This window comes from Lygodium microphyllum, chromosome 28, assembly GCF_053477565.2.
Source record: "Lygodium microphyllum isolate KBCC chromosome 28, Lygodium_microphyllum_v1.1.10, whole genome shotgun sequence".
In the NCBI taxonomy this organism is placed as follows: domain Eukaryota; kingdom Viridiplantae; phylum Streptophyta; class Polypodiopsida; order Schizaeales; family Lygodiaceae; genus Lygodium; species Lygodium microphyllum.
Genome location: NC_141162.1, coordinates 58,149,378 through 58,167,803, shown reverse-complemented (window position 1 = coordinate 58,167,803; position 18,426 = coordinate 58,149,378).

The following is an 18,426-nucleotide window of genomic DNA, read 5'->3' as shown; positions in this document are numbered from 1 at the left end:
GAAAAGTTACCACAGAAATTGCATCGTATGCTTGTGTGCAGAGACATTGGGAGTTACAAAATCATCCTTGGTTCCTGTTTATGCAAAATCGTCACTAGGAAGTGACTGTGTGGTCAAATACCACTTTCGCCAGTTTTGCACATTTGCCCTTGTGAGGGTGAAGCTGTGTTTTTTGCAGTGACAGAATTTTTTGCAGTGTTCTGTAATGGCGTCTGATTCTCTTTCACATATTGTCACTGAAAAGCTTGACAAGAACAACTTCCAAGCATGGAAGTTTAGAATGACGAATTTCCTTATGGGAAAAGGATATTGGGAATTTGTTGCAGGAAATGAAGAAGAACCAGTTCTTCCTAATGTTCCCAATCGACAGCAAATGCAGGCATTCAAAGCATGGCATGAGAGAGCCAGGAAAGTTATGTACTGGCTGTCTATCAGTATTTCAGACTCTATGATTGTGCATATTCAGGATGCAAGTACGCCAAAGGAGGCATGGAATACTTTATCAAAAATGTATAGCACAAATACGCAAGCCAGGAAAATGCAGCTCAAGCAAGAGTTGCATAATGTGCAAAGAGAAAGTATGAGCATCAATGACTACCACATGAAGGTGAAGAAGATTGCAGATGCACTTGCTTCCATTGGGTCGCCAGTGGAAGATGATGATTTAGTTTTTGTGACCTTGAATGGTCTAGGAAAGGATTATGCACAGTTCCGAACATCCATTTCCGTCCATGAAAGATTTCCTGATTTTGAGGAGTTGATTGCTATTCTAATTTATGAGGAGTAGAGAAATGGTGGTGTATCTTCTTCAGGAGGAACTTCAAAAGAAATTGTCTTCTACTCAAATGCTGGAAGAGGTAGAGGCAGAGGTAGAGGAGGCCGATTTGGAGGCCGTGGCAAAAATCAGAATATGCAGCAAACTCAAGAAAACCAGTCCTATGGAGGAGGACGTGGTAACTCTAGAGGCAGGGGGAGCCAAAGAGGTCGTGGTGGATGACAAAGAGGCCAAAATGCAAACAGTAATGTTGAATACTACTACTGTGGTAAAATGGGTCATATGGCTAAAGACTGCTATAAAAAGCAGAATGACATCATGAATGGAAAACTGCAACAAGGGAATTATGCATCTTCTAGTAGACAGGGTGATGATAGAAATGAGCATTTGTTTATGGTGCAGCACATGAATAATTCTGTGATAAGTGCAGAAGAAAGCAACGATGTATGGTATGTTGACTCAGGTGCATCAAACCACATGACAGGTCATGCAGAATGGATGGAGGATGCAAGGAAAATGGAAAAACCAGGATTTGTGGAGACTGGTGATGATACTGCACATCCTATTGTGCAGATTGGAAAAATTCCTTTGTCTATGCAGGATGGGAAAAAGAAATACCTGTCCAATGTATTTCATGTCCCGAATATCACCAAGAATCTGGTTTCTGTTGGTCAAATGGTTGAGCAGGGCTTGCAGGTCAGATTTAATCCTCATGGATGCTTTGTTGAGGATATGAAAAATAAAGGTCGCTTGATAGCAAAAGGAAAGAAGAAGGGAAGAATGTTTACGTTGGATGCAGACATGTCTGAATTGAGTGCAGCAATGTTTGCACATGGGACCGGTGTAGTTGCAGATATTGATATCTGGCATAAACGCATTGTTCATGTTAATGTACAGCGACTTAAATTAATGCAGGCCCAAAATATTGTTGCAGGATTGCCTAAATTCAAGGTTGCAGAAATGCATAAGGTATGTGAAGCCTGCCAATTTGGAAAACAGGCAAGGAAACCATTTCCTAGACATGTTCAAGAGAGTGAGAAGCCATTGGAATTAATCCACTCTAATGTGTGGACTACTAAAGCTGCATCTCTTGGAGGCTGTCATTATTTTGTCACTTTTATTGATGACTATAGCAGAAAAGTTTGGGTGTATTTTATGAAAAAGAAAAGTGAAGTTTTTGGGCATTTCAAAACTCTTAAAGCTATGGTTGAAAAAGAAACAGGCCTGCAAATAAAATGCCTAAGGTCAGATGGAGGGGGAGAGTACCTCTCAAATGAGTTTGCAAGGTTCTTGCAGGAGCATGGCATAAAGCAGCAATATTCATGTAGTCATACCCCACAACAAAATGGAATTGCAGAAAGGAAAAACAGGCATATTGGAGAGGTATCTCGTGCCATGCTCAATGAAAAAGACCTGCTAGTTTTTTATTGGGCTGAGGCAGTTGCTACAGCAGTCTACATAATGAACAGGACTCCCACTGCAGCAATACATGGGATGACTCCAGAGGAGAGGTATACTGGTAGGAAACCAGATGTTTCTCATTTAAAAATTTTTGGTTGCATTGCCTATGTTCATGTGCCAGATGAGTTGAGATCCAAGTTTTGTTGTTTTTGATGAGATGAGTAGCTGGTATAAACCAGTAAATGTGATTGATGATGTTGTTTTTGATGAGATGAGTAGCTGGTATAAACCAGTAAATGTGATTGATGATGTAGATGCACAAAATGGTAATACTGCACAGAATTCACAGCAGCAGTCACAAAATATTAGTGGACCTGGAGTGTCCTCTAGCAATGGTTCATATTCTTCGCCATGGACAGGCAGATTGAGATCAGGAGAATCTCCTCAAAACAATGCAGATAGTGGTATGCAGGTTTCATGAAAAGGAAAAGAGAAGGTAGATCAGCCCATGTTTGATGTGAATGCAGGTCACTCTTATGTGGATGGTGAATCCAGTGGCTCAAAACAGAGCATTGATGATGAGTTGGGTATTCCTTCTATTGTTACACCTGGAGTAAGGAAGACCAGGGATGTTTTGAGAGCACCTGGGAGTGAACCTACTTTGCGCAGGTCTACCAGAGCTAGGTATCCTGTGGATAGACTGAAATATGATGGATTTACAGCCATTCACTATGCATATATGGTCAAAGTGATACAGGAACCAGAACCCACTTCTTTTGAGCAAGCCATGGGAAAAGAAAAATGGGAGAAAGCCATGGATGAAGAAATGGATGCCTTGGAAGCAAATGCTACATGGGAGTTAGTACCTTTGCCTAAAGGTAAGAATGCAATTGGCTGTAAGTGGGTTTATAAGGTGAAGCACAATGCAGATGGTTCTGTGAACAGATACAAGGCAAGATTAGTAGTCAAGGGGTATGCACAAACATATGGCATTGACTATGAAGAAACATTCAGTCCAGTTGCAAGGATGGCAACCGTAAGAGCAGTCATTGCTATGACTGCAGCAAAGGGATGGTCTTTACATCAGATGGATGTAAAGAATGCCTTCTTGCATGGTGATTTGCAAGAAGAGGTCTATATGGAGCAGGCACCAGGTTATGTGCATGCTGTTCATCTTGAGTTTGTTTGCAGGTTGAAGAAAGCCTTGTATGGCTTGAAGAAAGCACCTAGAGCATGGTCTGACAAGATAGGACAGTATCTTGTCACTATTGGCTTTCAGATTTCCAAGGCAGATTTCTCACTTTATGTGAGAAAAACAGAGAAAGGTATTATGCTACTTGTCATTTATGTTGATGATTTGATTATGACAGGTGACAGTGATGAAGATATCCTTCATGTGAAAATGCTATTGAAGCAGAAGTTTGAGATGAAGGATTTGGGAGAGCTGCGTTATTTCTTGGGCATTGAGGTGATTAGATCACCAAGTGGGATACAGCTCTTGCAGAGGCAGTATGGATTGGACATGCTGTCCAAATATGGGATGACAAGCTGTAAGCCTATTTCAGCTCCTTTGGAGCAGAATGTGAAGCTGAGCGCAGATGCAGGTGAGCTTCTAGAAGATCCTACTATGTACAGACACGTAGTAGGAAGCTTGATTTATATGACTATTACCAGGCCAGATTTGAGCTATGCTGTTGGATTGGTAAGTCAGTTTATGCAGACTCCAAGGAAATCGCATTTGGATGTGGCTAGACGCATACTCAGGTATGTGAAGTCCACATTGCAGTATGGACTATTTTATGAGACTGGGGTTCAGATATAGTTGCATGGATACACTGATGCTGATTGGGCTGGTAGCATTTTTGATAGACGATCTACCAGTGGATATGTGTTCTCCTTTGGGAGTATTGCAGTCACTTGGAGTAGCAAGAAACAGCCTACAATTGCCTTATCCAGCACAGAGACTGAGTACAGGGGCGCAGCAATGGCTGCATATGAGGTAGCTTGGTTGCATAAGCTACTTTATGATATGCATCAGCCTACAGATGGGCCAGTTGTCATTTATTATGACAACATGAGTAGTATACACTTGGCAAATAACCCAGTCTATCATGCTAGAACAAAGCACATTGAGGTGCATTATCACTATGTGCGAGAGAGGGTTTTATTAGGTCTTATTGATCTAGTTTATGTCAGCACAGAGGATCAGGTAGCTGATATATTTACGAAGGCATTGGGCGCAGAGAAGCTGGGCAAGTTCAGAGACCTGCTTGGTGTACAGGAATTGGGATTGAGCTCGAGGGGGAGTGTTGAGATATCGAGCTCCACTCGTGATATGCCAGGGTGACCGTTTTGCATTTATGTCACCGACATGTCAGTTGCAGATGCGGTTGGTACACTGCCCATGAATAATAGCTAGATGACAGCTATCCTTATCTACTCTAGTTTGTGGCTCAGTTAGTATGCCACCTTAGTTAGTTGAGTTTGGTTTGAGACCCATATATAGGGTTCTTCTATTTCTTTGTACTTGACTTCTTTTTGGCTTACACAACTAAGAAGAGGAAAACTGTTTTCAGCCTCCACCTTTGTGTGTATTCCCCCATTGTGCAAGCAAGAAAGCTACAAGTGAGACTCCTTCCTTCTCTCCCACAATCTTGACACAGTTTTGTTATGCATGATATACATCATGTACCTACATTGACACACAGTCTCATGTCTACTAGACAGCTTGATGATGCAGGATATCATGTATCTTTTGGAGACTCTGCATGGAAGATTACTTGCGGTAGGCTTATGCTTGCGAGCAGTGCCAAGGCTGGCAGCCTCTACCCCTTAGTTGTTTTTGGATCTATAGTTGATCATGTTTTGTCTATGGGGTCTTTACCTCATGTATCTCTTTGGCATGCCCGTTTGGGACACAAGTCCATCAAGGAAATGAAAATGCTTTTTGGTTTGCAGTACTTACTGTCCCTTGACTATTCTCATTTTGATTCTTGTAATCATTGTCTTTATGGCAGGCCGACTAGGTCTACACATAACAAGTCTGGTATGTCACGCAACATGAGTGAGCCCTTGGCTTTGGTACATTCTGATGTCTGTGGTCCCATGCCCTATCGATATTTGGGTGGTGCAAAGTATTTTGTTACTTTCATAGATGATTTTTCACGTAAAGTATGGGCTTATCACATAAAGCAGAAGTCCAATGTATTGGCAGTTTTTCAAATATGGCTTGCTTTGGTAGAAAACCAGTCTGGGCATAGGCTGAAATGCCTAAGGACAGATAATGGGGATGAGTATGTCTCACGTGCTTTTGAGCAGTTATGTGATTGAGAGGGGTATCAGGCGTCAGTTGACCGCCCCCTACACCCCTCCCTAGAATGGTAGGGTTGAGCGGATGAATAGAAACCATCCACGAGAGGGTTCGCAGTATGCTCATGGTCAGGGTGTTGGATAGTGTTGGGCAGGTAGTAGAGCCTACAGTGCGGCGTTCTACTAGAGATAGATGCCCACCCAACATATTTGAGCCCTCCATGCACTATGACTTGGTTACAGATGCACAAGAGCCTCCACCTATGATGAGGCTATGTGCAAGGGTAACAGTCACTCCTGGGAGAGGGCTATGTAGTCTGAGATAGACTCCTTGCATAAGAATGAGACTTGGGATTTGGTTTCCTTGCTTGTTGGCAAGAAGACTCTACCATGTAAGTGGGTGTACAAGCTGAAAAGTACCCCTAGACACCCCAAGCCAGCATACAAGGCTAGATTGGTAGCAAAGGGTTTTAAGCAAGAGTATGGTATTAACTTTGATGAGGTCTTCTCTCCTGTGGTTAACATGACCACCCTGTGCTTAGACTTGGCTTTGGTTGTACAGCTTCACTCGAACTTGTACCAAATGGATGTCAAGACAACTTTCTTACTTGGGAACTTGCATGATAATATTTACATGGAGTAGCCTAAGGACTTTGCAAAGCCTAGCAGGTAGCACCTAGTGTGCAGTTTGAAGAAAAGTCTTTATGGCTTGAAGCAGACACCTAGAGAATAGTACCATAAGTTTGATGCTTTTATGCAGTCACAAGGCTACAGTCGTAGTGATATGGATCCATGCTTGTACACAAAGACATCCAATGATGGATCTTTGCTTATTTTGGTATTCTATGTGGATGATATGCTATTAGCAAGGAAAGCTCATGATGAGCTAGATGCTCTTAAGACTCAGCTCAAGAAGAGCTTTGAGATAAAGGATCTGGGAGAGGCTTCTCACATACTTGGTATGTGCATTAGATGCGACAGGCATCAGGACTCCTCTACTTGTCACAAAGGGAGTACATTCATAAAGTCCTTGAACGCTTCTGCATGCAGGATGTGAAGCCTATTGGATGTCCATTTCCTTCTTATGTGAAGGTATCACAGGTCGATTGTCCACAAACAGATGAGTAGAGGGCCGAGATGGCCAAAATTCCCTATGCATCCGTAGTGGACAGTCTTATGTATGCCATGATAGCCACTCATCCAGATATTGCCTTTGTAGTTGGTGTTGTGGCATGCTATATGACTACACCTAGCAAGAAGCATTGGGATGCCATGAAGGGTATCATGAGGTACCTGAAGGGCACTGCAGATATGTGTGTATGCTATGGCAGCCATAATACAGGAGTCGTGGGGTACACTGACTCTGATTATGTAGAACGTGCAGATAATAGGAAGTCCACTTCTAGCTATGTGTTCACCTATGATGGAGGTGATGTCTCTTGGATACGGCTCTTTCCACCATTGAGGCTGAGTATGTTGTAGCCACTAAGGCTTGCAAGGAGGCCATATGGTTAGGCCGTTTGGTCCATGACCTTGGTATTGATGCTATCCCTACACTGCATTCGGATTCTATGAGTGCTATTCAGTTAGCCAAGAATCTGGTCTTCCATGCAAAGATGAAACACATTGAGGTGAGGTATCACTTCATACGTGGGGTCATTGAGGACTAGTTTGTTGATCTTGTCAAGATCTTGACTGACCTAAATCCTGCAAATCTACTCACCAAAAACCTCTCTATGGAGCACTTTGCCTTCCTCAGGAGATTAATGGGCCTAGGGTGAAATGATGTCTTTCCTCATCCAGTTCAACATGTGTACATGTGGTACTGTCTTTTCTTTTTCTTTTTCACTCCTCACTGGGAGGGAATATTTGCCTTTAACTGGGAGGTTGTTGGGGGTAAAGGCACCTCCGCCTAGTTGCCCTTGTATTACTACACTAACAGTACCCGTGCCTACACACTACTATAGGTGGTGACGAGCACCTATCACAATCACTTTATTTTTTATTCTTTTAGTAATAGATGAATAAAGGGAAGGCCAATCACACATTGTGACTATTGGAGTTCCCACATTGTGAGTCTCTCTCTCTTGATCTTGCTCTCCCGCCATAGCTTTCCCTTCGATCCTTCTCACCTTTCACTTCATTCTTGCATTGTATGCCAGTGGGTTACATTGTTGCACCATCAATTGTGCACAAGGCATACAACATTCGCATAAGTAGCCATGATGACTTAATTAACAGGATGTGAGGAACTCGGTTGCCCTCCTGTTATCATCAATAGAGCGTGAGATAGAGGGGGGTTGAGCGTGATTGATTTTCCTTTCATCAACTGAGAGGTTAGGATTGAGGGGCATTCCGACACTTGGAGACATGTACGTTCTCGTTTCCCTATGCACACATGGGGTAGGTCTCCTCTACCATCACTCTATACCTCATTTTGTTTGGCACACTGCACGATAAGGCTCTCTGGCCTTCTTCTTGCACCTATGCCAAATGGGTTGGAACGCACTGATACACCATCACCTATGCACATTGGCATACTCCCTCCTTTGAACCATTCCTTTTGTCGATTTCTAAACTAGATGTGAGCTACAAGTTTTACTCATTCTTTTTCAAGTGATGTGAGCCATGGGGTGAGTGACTAATCTATCGTTTTAACATGAGTGACTGTCGAGATTGCGAGTTGTATACCTCGTCATCATCATTGACAACCTAACCAACATTTCAACAACAAAGCTACCTCCCTAGGTATTGCTGCATGGTCCCTGCCATGCTGAACGAGTGCGACATGGCAATTTGTGATACCTCCTATCGACGACTATAATCCTTTATGTGACAGCTATGGTTTCTCTTGATCATCTACGAATTGGGACAAGTTTTTCTAAAGCTACCTCTTTTGATTTCATGACTCAATCATGTTTTAAGTGTGGGGATGTCCGTATATGGGTTATGATCTTGTGTTAGGCCCTTATTATGTCATCAATCTTATTTATTAAGGTCTTAAGTGTGGGGATGCGTCCTTGCGCGTCTGTTGTGCATACCCTTTTGGAAACATCCCTATCAAACAATTTAAGTATACCATGTCCTAGTCCTACCCTCACGGAGTCCCTTCCCCAACAAGCCATCCTCTTTTCAACCCACCTTGGGGTTTTTCCTTGTCCATTTGTATTTTTTCTTTGTTTTATTGCTTCTCCATGTGAACGTACCCTACGTTCACCAAACTTATAATCCAACCTTACAACCCTATTTGTCCCTTTGAACTAGCTAGTTTTCCTTTTTACAACCTCCTATTCCAAGCCACAGACTATGCATGATTAATTTTTGAAGTATTTTCTGCCCATTTAACGTGTTTCCATGCGAATGAATCTTTTTCACTTCAAAACAGCAATCTGATGTGACAACCCTAACCTACACCTTCTACTAGACATTTTTTCTTTTTACTGCCTATCATTCGATTTGTTCATTATTAATTTTTCCATAATTTCAAGTGTTCTCGTGTGCGTTTTTTACTATTTTTCCATGTGAACCTGCCTTAACCACCTTGAAATTCAGTTTTGATTTAAAATGCCTATTCGTCTTGGTTCCTACATAAGTTTCCTTTTTTTTTCACCCTGATCCAGCCTACCAATTTCATTTTATTTATTTTTTCGTGAATTTTATGCTTGTTTTTCTAATTTTTCCATGTGAATGTCCCCTAACGCCATTGGAACTGCATTTTGACTTGATGACCCTATCCCACGAGCTTTTTGTGACATCTTTTCTTTTCATTGCCTTGTGTTTTGATGCACGGATTTTTCATATTAATTTTCTATTCTGTTTTCATTGGTATGTTTATCATTTTTCCCATGCGAACGCACTCCGCCATCCTCGAAACCACGTTTGACCTTAGCTTTCTTGTCTAATGATTTCCTGTAGACATTTTTGTGTTCATCTTGCCAGGTTTCGACCGTCGGATCTTTTCGTATTAATTTTTCTTTCTAGTTTCGGGTGTGTTTTTATAGTTTTTTCCATGTGAAAGTGTCCTACCCATGTCGGAACGGCTTTCTCATTTGATAAGAATGTACATCACGTTATTCCGTATATTTTTCCTTCTTTCTGTGTTTCATTTCAACAATCTGATTTTTTGGAATTACTTTTTCTATGGTTTTACATTATGAAATTACGTGTGTTTGTGCATGCTGATGGACCTAAAAACGGGCCGGCACTGGCTCATGCACTAGCCGGGCCTCGTCACTACACACAAGACAACCCCTCAGCCTCGCGGCCAGGAGCGTCTATCAAAATCTCTGCCTTCCTAAACATTGCGTTTGTAATACGTTGTAGTCCAACTGATCCTAACCCAATATTACTTCTCAGAGGGAGTCCCTTTCACATAGCCAAAAGGCTCGAATCACATACACATGGGGTTCCTCCTACGACTGAATGCCGTCAACCCTCTGCGACTCTCCTACACTTTGGGGATTGGCCCCTCAGTGCGTCGCTCAACAAATAGATACATCGCACAAAAGTCGCTCAAGGTACCAAATAAGCGTGTCCAGGGGTGTACCATCTCTTCCTCACTTGCTTTCCCCTTTGGGACCCGCGTCTACCTACAGCATGGGTACCTCACTGCCTTTCAACGTAGGTCATGTCCTAATAAAACAATTGCAATGCATGTCCAGGAGCTGGTCTCTGATACCTTTAAATTCTTTTCATGCTCTATGCATTTGGTGGATGCCTAGTGCTCAAACATTTAGCAAAACAGTATCGTGCACAAATGCAAAAACATTCTTTTAATGGTTTCCTTTCTCTAGCATTCGTGTTTCGTTGCATGGGCCTAGCACCGAGGTGATCCTCGTGCTACTAGGCTCTTAATTTTAATTATTTTCCGTCCTAAATGCTATGCATAGAAATCAGCAACTTTCCCAAGCTCTCTCACTCTGCGGGGACTCAGGATAAGCATCGACCACCACACGCTGGGAACCTCTACCGAATATTAGTCGACTGGCAGGTATATCCACTTGGCAGTCCGCTTGCAAGATCCAAGGTCGTCCGAGTAATACTTGGTAACTTGGACGGCCTGCAAAACGAATCACCCTAAAGTCCAACAAGCATTCTACATTTGCAATAGTGACATGGACCTTAGTAATGCAACCTTCCGGCTGTCTCAAACTATCATTTGCCATTCTGAGAATTGTGGAGGTATCTTTCTGGATCACAAGACCCAACCTTTCCATCAGTTCAGAACTCATAATGTTAACAGATGATCTCGTGTCGACAATGGCATAATCTACCAATATCCCATCGACATAGGCTGCAACCCTTGGGCAATGCTTCTCAACATGCTCGAACCAGTCATCACCAACTCGCGCAATATCCAAAGGTTCTACGATATACCCGGTACGCAGGATCTTTCTAAATTCCTTGCGTACTCCTGGGGAAAGCTTAATAAGCTGTAAAAGATTCACATCCGGCTTGACTTCGCAAAGAGAGCTCGCCAAATCGAATTCATGATAGTTCGATAGAGTTCGCTTTTCACGCCAAACCATCCGCTCTTTAGGTTGCTGAACCGGCTTTATTGCCTCTTTCTTAACTTTCACCTTCTTCTTTGGTGGTTCCTTATCGGCTTTACTTTCCACGGGCTTCAAAGGTCCCCCTTCCATGGCAGGATCCAAAACTTGCGTTCCTTTGTCACCTTGTTTAGGGTTTTCGTCGACAGGCTTATCCTTGTCGGCCTCTCTACCCTTTTGACCTCTTGTAAGGACAGCTCGTAGATTAGAGGTTTCAGCATCGTTAACGTGTACAGCCTCAATCAAACTAACCCCACTACCACTAGTAGCTCCTCCACTGTAGTCTTTGGTCGTTGAAGTATTTGTTTAGGCCCATCTTCTCGCTGGGAATCATTTCCTTGCGCACGATGATTAACAGGCCCTGGCTGCCGACTACCTCGCTGGAGGGAACTGATCTTACTCCAGCAAGTAGCTGCTAAATGGCCGGATTTTCCACAAATGTCGCACTTAACATTTGGGCAATTTCTTGGATAGTGCTGCCCACCACACCATTTGCAACTAAACCTCGAAGGTGCACCCTCATTTGGGTATCTACTTCCTATCAAATTTTGTTGTTTTTTAAGGAAGTTGACATCAACGGCTATTTGCCGATACTGCTCCGTAATCATGTCGGTATAATGCTTCATCATGTCCTTAACCTCGCCAAGAACATTGGAAGCGCTCGACTCATAGCCTTGGTCATTACCATGTCATTCCATAGGCCTAACAATTCGATTAGGCACTGGTTGTTGGGCCACATGCATGGTATTAGAATTGACTGCCTGGCCTCCACCATTTGGAGTCATTTGACTGCCCGTAGGCACCGATATGCTAGGGGGAGGTGGTAATAAAGGGACATTATGCATCATGTTCCCTCTCCCATTAGGGTTAGCCATCGCTATCCTTTGGCCACTACTGCCATTGGCCATCGCCACATTGTTTCCCAATACTAAACCCATATTCGAATTACCTCGAGAAGCATAGGCTGCTTGTAGTCGGGATTCCACCTCTTGTGCTCGTGTAATGGCAGTATATATATCCCCCAAGGGGACACTACTCAACTGCAATTGGATATTAAAGTCCAAACCATGTAGGAAATATTGTAATTGGGCAGCTGCGGGGATAGGAATAGAGGTGTCCAACTTACAGAAAACCTCTTTTATCTTCTTCGCATGAGCACGAATATCCTGGTGTGGTTCTTGGCGGGTCACGTTGAGTACACGCAACCAATATTGTCCACCCCTTTCAGGGGCAAACTCCCTTCGAAAAGCTCCATAAAATGCATCAATATTCAATATGGTTCCATCTTCTAAACCATGATACCATATAGCGGCTCTTCCTTTGAGAGTCATATTGAAGAACATCATTAAATGTCCTTCTTCTTGAATCCGACAGTTAAACATCAGCTTTTGAAACTCCCTAATGTGGAGTTCCGCATCTTCCTCAACTAGCCCATTAAAGATGGGTAGCGGGTAACCTAGAGCCGGCAAATCCGTCGTTCCTGCAGGAATTGCAATAGGCTGCACCATAACGAAAATTGGATTTGCACTAAGAATAAGGGACGGTGGGGTTGCACCTCCTGCACTTGATGTAGACTGGATTATGGAAGGGGAGCACTAGAGCTTCCACCTTCTCCTAACTTACTGCTTGTGGCACCTAGACCACTAGATCCACTCCCTCGTAAGGGTTCAGCACCGCTACGCTTAGGGGAATATCTCCTAAAAATTTCAGCACGTCGCCTAGCTCTTTCATCTCTCTCTTGCTTTTGGATTTCTGCTAGACGATGCTTATCGATAAATAACGGATCAATCACAGTATCCTTTGGCATAAACTGCTAGTTAGTCCCTAGACAACCAGGATTCGAGGACCGCCACTTTTAAGCGGCTCCCGGCAGACGCACCACATGCACATTCTCGCTTTGGACTTCTCAGGTGTGTCGACGCATCCATCCTGCCATTCTCCACCTGCACATATTCCCACATACCCTCTCAATCTGAGCGGTGCAAACTTTTTTTTTACCCTCACCCCATGCACATGTGTGGGACGATGGTGCCGCTGGGTGTTTCTTTTCCCATTTTAACAAAACAAAAAAAAAAACCAAAAAAAAAAAAAACAAAACACACACACACACAAATCCACTTACCTCTTTTTCCATTTTCATCCTCCACCCCCCTACCCCTCATGCACCCCCTCCTCCTCTCTCCCCTCCCTCCTCCTCCTTTCCCCCATGAGTGCCCTCCCCTCCTCTCTCCTCCTCCTCCTCCTACCTCTCCCTCCTTCCCCACCCGACATTCCAACTGCCTAATCGGTGCCCACCGTCGCCACCTGGCCCCCACCTATCCACCTGGTCGGTGCCCGTCATCCGTCATTTGGCCGCTCGTTGATGCCTAGTCTCGTTGCCTAGATGCCGCCTACTACCTCCCCTTAACATTGTGTCGGCCTCGTTGTAGAAGCCCAACACCACCCATCATCCATTATTTGGCTCGTCGTCTGTCGTTTGGTCGCCAAGCTGCTCTGGTCGCCACCGCCTAGATAGTGCCTCCTCCTTACTCCACCTCCATTACCTCCTCCTCCCCCCTTTCCTCCCCAACCACCTCCTCCCCTCCCCTCTCCCGCCCACTTTAGGTGCCCCACCACCAACCCCCAGCCTCCCCCCCCCCCCCCCCCCCAAATCCCTCCTTTATTTAAAAAAAACACACACTTATTTCCAACCAAAAAAAAAAAGCATAACCACCACCTTTAAAGAACCACATTAATTTTACATTTTAAAAAAACAAAAAAAAATCCAATATTTACATATAAAAACCAACAATTCACCTGCATTTCAAACACGCCAAAAAACACAAAAAACCAAAAAACAAAAAACAAAACAGCAGCAGCAACAAAATACCAAAAATTAATAATCCTAACAAAAATCGCATACCCACATGCCCCCTCTCTCTTCATTTATTTAACAAAAAAAAAACCCAAAAAAAAACAAAACAAAAAAACTTTAAAACAAAGAACACCCTTTAAATTTACCAAACAACACAACCACACCATTTAAAATTTTCACAAAAAAAAAACAAAACATTTAAAAACAAAAAACAAACAAATAAAACAAAAATCCACACCACCAAATCTATATTTCTACAATTCACAAAAACATACAAAACTGGAAAAAATCTTTTAAAAAAAAATTGGCCACAATTACAAAATTCCCTAAATATTCATTCAACCTTGGTAAATAAAAAATTTTAAAATAAAAAAACCAAAAAAAATTCCAAGAACTTTGTGAAAAATCACACTCCAATTCCTTTATGATTTTGGCCCATCCCACATCTATAAACAATTATACAATCAACATGCATTTTTTTGTGTAAAATTATGTGAAATATTACAGAAATTTAACAAAAATTTGTTGTTAAAATTCCTAAAAATTCAAGGCACTTCTTTTTTCCATTTTTGATATTTCAATCCCCATTTGATTCTCTAAAATTAACCCCAAAAAAACACACACATGCACAAAATAAACACACAAAAAACAAAACACAAACCACAAAAACAAAATACACAAACTTAATTTACAACTCCACAAAACAAACGAATCCAATCCACCACACAAACAACAAACATCGTTAAGTCCTTACATGAAAAAAAACATAAATAAATAAAAAATATTCACTCACCTCACACATGCTATATCCATTTGACAATTTTGTCATGTCCCCTATCTTTTTCTTTTGTACCATGGTGTTAGTATTTGGTTTTTCCATACTTGACAAGAGGCTAACTATTACCCTAGTCGCCCCGTTGTTTTCACTCGTGGATTTTTCTCTCTTACGAATTGTTTGGATGAGGGATTGTGCGCTTCAAACCTTGTGGGTGTCCACACAGCGCACCAGAATCTTTCTTTTTTTCCCCTCTCCCATGTGCACAATAACACACAGGTAATTGTCAATAAAAATAACCCAATCGTTGCACCCACAAAATTAACACAATGCACTTTCCTAAATTTGTCACTAAAATGAACCCGGCCATTAATTGTAAAAGGAACCCCTGTTGTTGCACGAGCACTTTGGCACAATAATCCACCTAATTTTCTAAAATTAATCCACAATGCACGCGCACACACACTACAGACACATTAATCTTTGTAATTAAAAGTGAATCCCCCAAAGTCATGCATGCATGTGCTTTGCACCAAAGATCATGTAATTTATAAAAATGAATTGCATTTGTAGAGAACCCTAGTCTAACTAGTTAGTCAAATCAATTTGAGTGGGGTTGGGATGCGAATTCGATTCACCATGCATTAAGGGCTTAATTACTAATGAATTACAACTTCATTTCTCATTGGTTAAAAAGAATTCAATACTGATCACCCGCTTACTTCACTGCACTACTTTAGGTATACGCCAACGTTTACAAGGATTGGGATTTCTTAATCAGAGATGTTGGACATATTTGTCTGTGTTTATTCTGATGGTCTGAATATGTGATTCTGTTTTGAGTCTGGTTAGTGTCTAGGATACTGTGTGTTTAAGTTTTTATTATTTTTGAGTGCTTTATTATGAGAACCATGGTGCTTGTTTGTCATGCATATCACCAAGCTTTCAATTGCATGAGTGCATAGGTGGTCATGTCGAATTTTTTACGTAGGATGTGGATTGCTTGGGGAGGTCTAGTCTAATCCTGTGTGTTCTCCTATTTCTTTTTCCTGATATTTTTCTTAGTGGTGGCTTGTTTGGGTTTTGCATGAATTTTTCTATTTTTCTTGGTTGTGTGTATGTGGATATCTTGTGTAGTCTAAATGGCATATTCCTCTACCCCCTCCCCCCCCGATTGTGATCCAGCATGTGCCATTGCCAATGCATGACTATTTCCTTTTCTTGGAGGTGGATTGTATTCGTCGTGCTGGTCTCTGTTCATTTGTAGCACTTAAGTTTCCACCAGTGGACAACAAGCTTTGCTACTCTTTCTTGGCGTTATACAAAAAATAGTCTAGTTTGGATGCTTCTATCTATCCACTGCTAATATCAGTGAAGTGTTATGTCTGCCTCTTTCAACTTCCTTTGTACCTAGTGGCAATCAGTTATTGACCGTCAAGGAGATCCTTTCATTTCTTCAGAAGGAGACATCTACCCCTTTGGTGTCTAGCAAAGTTATTACTAGCTCTGGGTTTCTGTTGCTCATATCTCCTCCCGATGTGGAACAACTCTGCCTGTTCCTCCAAGATAGATTCATGTTTGGAAAGCCTACTTCCAAATGTCTATCCAAGGAGATTTTCACTGTGTCTGTTCAAATCCTTGAGGGAGCCAAGTTTAATCGAGCCGCATTTATGCTGGCCAAGATGGATCAAGATTTTCAGAGAGTTTGAAAGGATCAAGGCAGTAATGTTTCTTATGGTGTCTTTCTTCAAAAAATTATTACTTTTGCCCCTCCTCTTTTGGTGGTATGCGAGTGGTTGCTAATCTTGCTCCTCTTCCGAAGCAGCCTCCACCTTCTGTTCCGTCTCCCCCTCCATTATTACAACCGAATTCAAATTTGGAGGATGAACCCCTTCCAAGTTTTTTTGAACTAAACGCAGACGTACCACAGGGCTGCATAGTTCCTCTTCAGTCTCAGTTGTTGTAGATCCTCCTTTATAGAACACTACCCCTCGTGTTTCTAACAATTCCCTCCCTTCATGCTTGTCTTGTCCTAACTTATTTGCTACCCAAAGGGATGGATAGCTAGATAAGCATATTCCCTCTTCTTTACAGACGATGCTAGCCTCTTCTTTACAAACGATTCCATAATAAGCAAATTCCCTCTTCTTTACAAATGATTCCCTGACTAGTTAGTTGAGCAAAGCTTTGGAGGACTTGGCATCTGAAAAAGCTACCCTCAGTGACATTCATAAACAAATGACTGGAGCTACTTCTTTTATGGATTCCCAAAAAGTCCAAATCAAAGAGTTAGAAACTAAAGTAGTTACATTGGAGGCTAAGAATGTGTCTTTAACTAAAGAAAAGAATGTAGCTCTTGAGGATATGATAGAGTCAACTCATAAGTTGGGTACTTGTGAGGGTCAATTGCAACATTCCCAAGACTGTTGAATCCTAGCATAAGTTGGGTACTTGTGAGGGTCAATTGCCAAGACTGTTGAATCCTAGCATAAGCTTATTGAAGAGCTTAAACAGAAAATTGCCACTCTCTCTATTCCTCCTCCCGCTCTTATAGTTTCTTATGTCTTATCTTCTAAAGAGGAGCTTGACTAGTTGCAGTAGAATGCTAAGCTGTGTGATGGGTTTTTTGCTAAGGTAGAACACCTTCAGTAGCGAATGAATTGTGTGCAATATGAGTTTACTCACTATGTTGAATTGGTATTATCTCCCCCCTCCTTTTGGATTAAGTATAATCAGCAAAGGTTTGCCTTGTACATTTCCTTGAGCAACGTGGATTTGGAACCTCCAAAGAAGGGGTGGTCAAATCTATGGTGTGCAAATTTACTGAGAGTTATTTTTTATAAATTCATGGATGAGCTAGTTTCACATGAAACCCAATTATTGTCTTTTATGTATCTCACAAGACATCTATAAATTCCTATGATGAGAGTATCTGAATGTTTATGTGGGGGATGTGATTTTGCAAGCAATCATGTATGTTCATTCAGTGGAGCTCTTGTTAGTAGAAAGCTTGAAGACTTATCATTAATAGATGTCCTGGCATAGGGCATGCTTGGCATCTGCCTTTGGAGGATGATGCTTTAGAACTTCATCATTTATAGACTGTCTTTCATAAGTCTAATATCTAGCCATTGTAAACTCAATTGTTGAGCTATATTGCTAATCATCCATTGTTTACTCATTCCTTTTTCCAGGCCCTTAATTTTTTATGTTTTATTTGCCCAGTAGATCTTGTTGATCTTCTTATCACTATTCTCTCATGTCCTATTGCTTTCCGTTGTATGTTTCTCTTCTTTCTTCTAGCTCTGATACTATTCCTCTCTTATCATTTACTCCTTCTGGATCCCCTTACATTCATATTTTACTATCCATCCTTTTAATGATGATCCTACATCATCTCCTATCCCTTCTGAACCTTCTCCTATAGTTCCTCCTAGTCCTTCTGTTTTCTCAATGGAATCCCTTCAAACATTCTCCGTATTTTCCACCTTCCTTATCCCTTCGCTTACCTTCATTTTATGATTTGTCTTATCCATATTTGCAATGTTCCCCTCTTATTTCATTACCATCTCCATGTGATTATATTAACCTTCCTCCCCAATCATTGATGGATACACATGGATATGACAGTGACATTCTTCGTTGAAGGCAATGGATGATGCATGATTCTTTGATAGGATCAATCTTTTATTCCAGGGTCTTGGGAAACGTATGCTATATGTTCGACTTCTTATCTTCATTTTGCTCGGGTGCATGTTCATTT